Below are 6,601 nucleotides of genomic sequence, written 5' to 3' on the forward strand. Positions count from 1 at the left end.
TGCCTTTGCAATATAACATGGATGCAGGGTAGGACATGAAAGACCATACATTTTAATATTTACCAAAAGAACCAAACTATTTCCTCAGTTCCTTTGGGCAGATGTTGACTCAAACTATGGACCTCATAATATTTTCTGAACATAATTTTCAATTCTAAGAGCTCATTAACTCAGGTAATTCTTTCCAGAGAATCCGATGCATTTCTATTCATTTAGTCAGTAATTATTGGTGTGGTGCTGCAGGATAATGCACTGGAGTGCAAGGTCGGTCTGAACCACATGTTAAATGGTTCTAGTCCACCAGCTGCTCCTCAGATGCCCTATACAGGGTTGCTATGAGTTAGAAATGACTCGATGGCACTTAACAACAAAAACAACTGCCGTTTCTCTAACAATGTCCACTTTCAGAGCTCACGATGGAGTAGTCATAGTCTTTATAGAGAAATGGGAATAAACCTCATGTCCTTCTCTCAAGAATATCAAGGCTAATTAGAGGAAGTGCTCCACTTAGAAATTTCACCTTTTAATATTGAGTTGCTGTGACCACATGAAATCTGTAAATTAACTGCCTCTTACTTTAAGGGCTGAAATATGCACTAATGCAGGGAGTGTACTATACTCAGTTTTTCTAGTAATCTGGAGATTATGAAAATTATGATTGATAAGGGTATCCTCCATGACAACATATTTGATCATGGTAAATAACAATCATACTATATGAAGGACAAAGGATAAGTCCATTTTGCTGAGAGTAGATTTTTAAACATTGTATTTTAGTTATGTTCTTATTACTTTTGTAATCTATTCCATAAATCACATATTCCATAAATCTATAAAATCACTGTTATATTAATCAAATATTAGTGAAATCATTTCAGTTTATTTTCCTAATAAAACAGGAAGATTTATATTCTGGGCAGATGAATCTTTTGCATCATTGGTTAGATGTACTGCCAGCATATCGCTTCAAAGATTTCTTATTCTGAAAAGAGTAGCAAAATGACATATTTCACAATGGACACAAAAACCTTTGTAGAATGAAACCACAAAAATATTTCTGGTTATATAACCTACAGATAAATGAGAAAATGTATTATTTAATCATTTTGAGAGGAAATAGGCATTAGATCAACAAGCAAATAAAATTTTTAAGACTGATTTTTTTTTTTTTTTCCCCAGACTGATTTTGCAAAGGAAAATGAGAGAGAAGTAAAAAGACTGGAATAAAATTATTCAAGAGAAATATGTTTTCTTTGTAATGTCTGTCGACTGACTGTTCTTGTTTTCTGGTGGCCATATTAAACAGGAAAACATAATGAATATGTAGATTCCCCCTAAGATCTCACTATAACACGGGGAGAATTGTATGGCAGTCAAGACATCAATATAGCATAGGGAGACTTTTATGGAAGCCAAAAAAGGCTTTCTTTTCTTTTCTCTTTTTTTTCACTATATATAATTTGGAGTCCTGGTGTGGTGCTGCAGGATAAAGCACTGGACCATAAGGTCAGTTTCAACTGCAAAGTCTGCAGTTCAAACTCAACAGCCATTCCTCAGAAACCCTATATAGGGTTACTATGAGTCAAAGATGACTTGATGGCATGCAACAACAACAACAATGTATAATTTAAACTTACAAAAAGAGGTATCTATACTATCTGCAAGTATACTAGAATGAGAATGATTTATGTATTATTCTGAAAGACTCAACAAAAAGATTACTTTTTTCCTAGTCCACTTTATAGATAGCATTTGTTCTGATTTATAATAAAGGTGAATTGAATTAAAAAATAAAATTTCCCTTTGTAACCACAAAATGCCTTACCTTAAATTTCTAGGTACTTGGGAATAAAATAGCCCAACTGAAACACTTCTACTAATTTTTCCTTACTGAATACTTTCTATGTTAAGGCATTCTTCAAGAGGCTTCCGATATAATGATTAACGCAAAGATGAAGTATTATATTATTGTGGAACTAGATCTTACACAAGAAATGGGCAGGTAAGTAAAAAGGTATTGATCCTAGGCTTTCAGTTTATTCACACATAGATTAATTCCAACAAAACTTGTTTACACATGTCTCTTCCATCACTGGATGACTGCAAACAAGTTCTATCTGTAATACACTAGTCTTGTTATGGTATCTTAAATGAAAGAATACTTTTACGCCCTGAGAAGGAAAACTAAAAAACAAAATTAGCAATAATTCTGAGGTCAGGGTTAATATCAAACCTTGCTAAATCATTGACACTTTGAAACAAGTTTACAGGAATGGTGTTCTAGATAAAACAGCAGTTTTTATATGTTTCTTAAGGAAAGTCAGGAAGACCTCAAACATGAACCAAGAGAAGAAAGACCTCTATGAAAGAGGAAACTGTGACAGAAGTCCAGAAATTGGTAAAAGAGACCTTAGAATTATCACTGATGGAATAGCTACTGAAGTTAGGCTCTCACATCATTTAGCATTTTTAATTTTAAGTAAATATTTAGGCTTCAGTATGTTCTCTGCTTTATGCATGCTAAAAGGGTGGCAGGATGATCAGTTAGCTCAAAGAACTGATCTTTCCATTCATCTTTTAAGCAAGGACACAGTGAATGAAGACGATTTTCTGGAACAAAACCATTGATAACTCTTGGATTTATCAGTATCATCCAAAATCAATCAAATCAGTTGCTTCCAAGGGTATATGCTGGGTTAGTTGAATTCAAGGAAGAAAGATCACCTCAGAAGTTTATGGCAGCTGTTATTTAATTATTTATTTTTACTGTGTGTGTGTGTGTGTGATTCCAAAGGTGTAGTCTTAATAGATTCTATTAAAGGACATAGGATGATCATATGGTATTTTTATAAAGAAATTGGAAAATTCCATTGGCGGAAAAAGGTCATAAAAATTGTGCTGTGGAATTTTTATCCATCAAGACAATGCAACTCCTCATTCTTTGAGAGCAGGAAGGACTATCCTATGTGAATTTCATTGGAAATATTAACCCATCCAACCAAGCCTTAAACCTAACCCTTCAGACTTAATTATTTTCCCAAACACTCAAAGAACATTTAAGAGGAAGAAAATTTGATTGTCTTGATTATGGCAAAACTGCTGTATTGTAAAATGAAGAGTGAAGAATTCTTATGGGAAAGGTTAGATAGATAGAAGCACTGCCATCAGAAGTGTAGAGAAAAAGATAGAGGATACATTGAGAAATAATAGCTTTACATCTTGATATTTCGGTTTCTATGATTTTATACATATATAATATGCAAGGTGGTAATAAGTGCTGCCGAGGAAAATAAAGCAGGAAGAGGAAATTTTAATGGGTGAGGAGGAACAAAGCACAGACATTTTATAAGGACATTCAGACATGTGATATTTGATCTGAGACCGAGAGGCAATAAGAACCACTTCTGTTAATACATGGGAGAAAAGAATTCTAGGAGGAAGGGAGAGTAAATGAAAAGAAAAAAGTTAAGTTGTGTTTTAGAAAGATTGAAAGGCAATGCATCTGTAAAACAGTGAACAAACATTGGTGGAAGATGAGACGAAAGCCCTTGAGGGAAAGTGTTGAGACAAATCATGTAGAGACTTGCAATTTATTGAATAACTAGGACTTTCATTCTGAGTGAAATAGAAAAGCAGTAGAATGTTATGAACAGAAGTACCATGAAATGCTAACTCATTATATGGACCTGATAATGTATTGAGAGCAAGCTAAGGGAATTAAGGAAAATAACACAACAACCAGTAAGATTAGCTTTAGTGGTAATCCAAATAAGCGATAAAGATAGCTAGATCCAGGTGGAAAGGAATACAAATAGTAAGAAGCAATCAGATTTTGGATGTATTTTGAAAACAGAGTTGATAGGATTTGCTTTTGGAAAGCATGTAGAGTATGATCCTGAGTGAAATAAAGAATTCTTCCAAATATTTTGGCTTATAAAATGAATAATTAAGACTGATTGTACTAAAAAGACAAAGATGTTTGTTGACAAAATTCTTCCTGAAGAGGACAGAAAAAAAATCAGCATGCATGGAAATGCAATACGTACATATCTATCATTTTAAAAAGGTACTGGAAAATCCCCAAAATGTTTTATCATTGACTTCTTATCATTTTCCAATTACCTTCTTTATGTGTTTAAATTATATCTTCTTATGTTTCCCCTTGAGCAATAGTATAATTCCATGGCCCTCAGCAAAATGTGAACTCCTCATTCTGACAGCAAACCAGGACATTTATTAAGGCCAATTATGAAATACAAATGTTCTATGGCACTGTGCAATACAGTACTGGATTGCAAGGTTTGTTTGAATCACTGGGTCGATGGTTCAAATTCACCAGCTGATCCTTGGAAACCTTATACAGGGTTGCTATGAGTTAGAACCAACTCAATGACACTTAACAACAAAAACAAATGGCTAATGTCATCACTCATCTGTCAGTTTGTCACACTTTGGTGGTGCGCATGCTGCTGTTCTGCTGGAAGATTTACTACAGGTATTTTGAATGTCAGCAGGGTCACTCATGGTGGACAGGTTTCAGTTGAGCTTCCAGACTAAGATGGACTAGGAAGAAGAAGCAGGCTACTGCCGAATGTTTAGCCACTGACAACCTTACAAATAACAGTGAAACACTGCCAGAAGATAGCAGAATATTGAATACTGAAACTTGATGAATACCACCAGAATACTGTGAGATATAGAACCAGAAAAGGGTCCCCCCATCTTGATTGGTAGGCACTCAAAATATGACTGGGAAAGAACTGTCTCCTCAATGAAGAGTTTACCTTGATTACATGAAAGGATTAAAGCATTCAGGACCTTCATTTGCTGATGGGGTACAACTTGAAATGAAGTTAAAAAAAAATTGCAAACATCCATTAATAATCAGAACATGGGATGTATAAAGTGTGGGTCTAGGAAAATTGAAAGTGGTCAAAAATGAAATAGAACACATAATCATAGACTGAAATAAATGCACTGCTCACCGATGAAGAGATGCTAAAGCAATGGAAGAAATGAGGAGATAAAAGATCTGAACAAAGAATATTTCAAAGGGCAGCTGGAGAATGAAAAGGAAAATATAATGAAATGTGCAAAAATCTGGAGTTAGAAAACCACAAGGGAAGAATTGCTCATCATTTCTCAAGTTGAAAGGACTGAAGAAAAAATGCAAGCCTTGACTTTCAGTTCTGAAGGATTCTTTGAGCAAAATATTGAATAATGTAGAAAGCATCAAAAGACTAGGAATACACAGGGTCACTGTACCAAAAACAAATGGTCAATATTCAACCATTTCAAGAGGTAACATATGATCAAGAATAAATGGTACTGAAGGAAAAGTCCAATGTGCACATTGTCAAAAAAGCAAGGTTCTGGGAATTTATGGATTCTAAATTAAAATGTTCAACAAACTGATGTAGCATAGAGGCAGTGACTCATCTGTAACAACAAATTTGGAATTCAGCTACTTGGTCAACTGATTGGAAGAGATTCATATTTGCACCCATTCCACAGTGAGGTGATTCAATCGAATGCAGAAATCACTGACAATATAATTACTGTCACATGCAAGTAAAATTTTGCACAAGATAATTCAAAAACAGCTGGTCGGACTTCTTACTTCTTAATAAGAGGGACCAGTACATTGACGGGGAACTACCAGAGGTTCAACCTGGATTCAGACAAGGACATGGAAAAAGGAATGTCATTGCTGTTGTTAGATGGATCTTGGCTGAAAGCAGAGAATACCAGAAAGACGTATATCTCTGCTTTAGTGATTACACAGAAGCTTTTGACTGTGTGGATCATGAGAAGCTATGGACAACATTGTAGAGAATGAGTATTCTGGAACATTTAATTGGCTTGCATCTAAACAGAAAGAAAACAAAAATCCTCACCACTGCACCAATAAACAGCATCAAGTTAAATGGAGAAAAGACTGAAGTTGTCAAAGACTTTATTTCACTCAGAACAATCATTAACACTCAAGGAGGCAGCATTCAAGAAATCAAACATATAGGATTATGCATATCTGCTGCACAAGACCTCTTTAAAGTGTTCAAGAATGAAGATGTCAGTTTGAGGACTAAGATATGCTTGTCCCACACCATGGTATTTTCAATAACCTCACGAATCAGGCTGTGAACAGCAAGGTCAGCTGTTCCGCAGAGAAAGATGAGGCTTTCTACTCCCGTAAAGATTTACAGCCTCAGAATCCCTGTACAGGGTTGCTATGAGTCGGAGCCGACTCCACAGCACACAACAACAATAACAACATATATATGTAAAAATTTACAAGTGAGGAAAGAAGACCATAGAAGAATTGACGCATTTTTGTCATGGTGCTGGAGAAGAGCATTAAAAGGACCATGGACTGACAAAAGAACAAACAAATCTGTGTTGAAGAAATACAACCAAAATACTCCTTAGAAGTCAGGATGGCCAGACTTCTTATATCTTATCAAGAGGGACCAGTCCATGGAGAAGGACATAATGCTTTGTAAAGTGGATGATCAGCGAAAAAGAGGAAGGCCCCTAAATCATTGACTCTTTGAAACGTCAATATTAACTAACTCCTGAAATTGTTGAGTGCCAATCAATT

At 35.2% G+C, this 6,601-nt stretch overlaps 1 pseudogene; it reads left to right on the forward strand.

Annotated features, from left to right (window-relative positions):
• The first annotated feature begins 1,952 nt into the window (after window positions 1-1,952).
• Window positions 1,953-6,601, forward strand: part of LOC102823718 — a 15,602-nt pseudogene continuing 10,953 nt past the window's right edge.

This window comes from Chrysochloris asiatica, unplaced genomic scaffold, assembly GCF_000296735.1.
Source record: "Chrysochloris asiatica unplaced genomic scaffold, ChrAsi1.0 scaffold00075, whole genome shotgun sequence".
In the NCBI taxonomy this organism is placed as follows: domain Eukaryota; kingdom Metazoa; phylum Chordata; class Mammalia; order Afrosoricida; family Chrysochloridae; genus Chrysochloris; species Chrysochloris asiatica.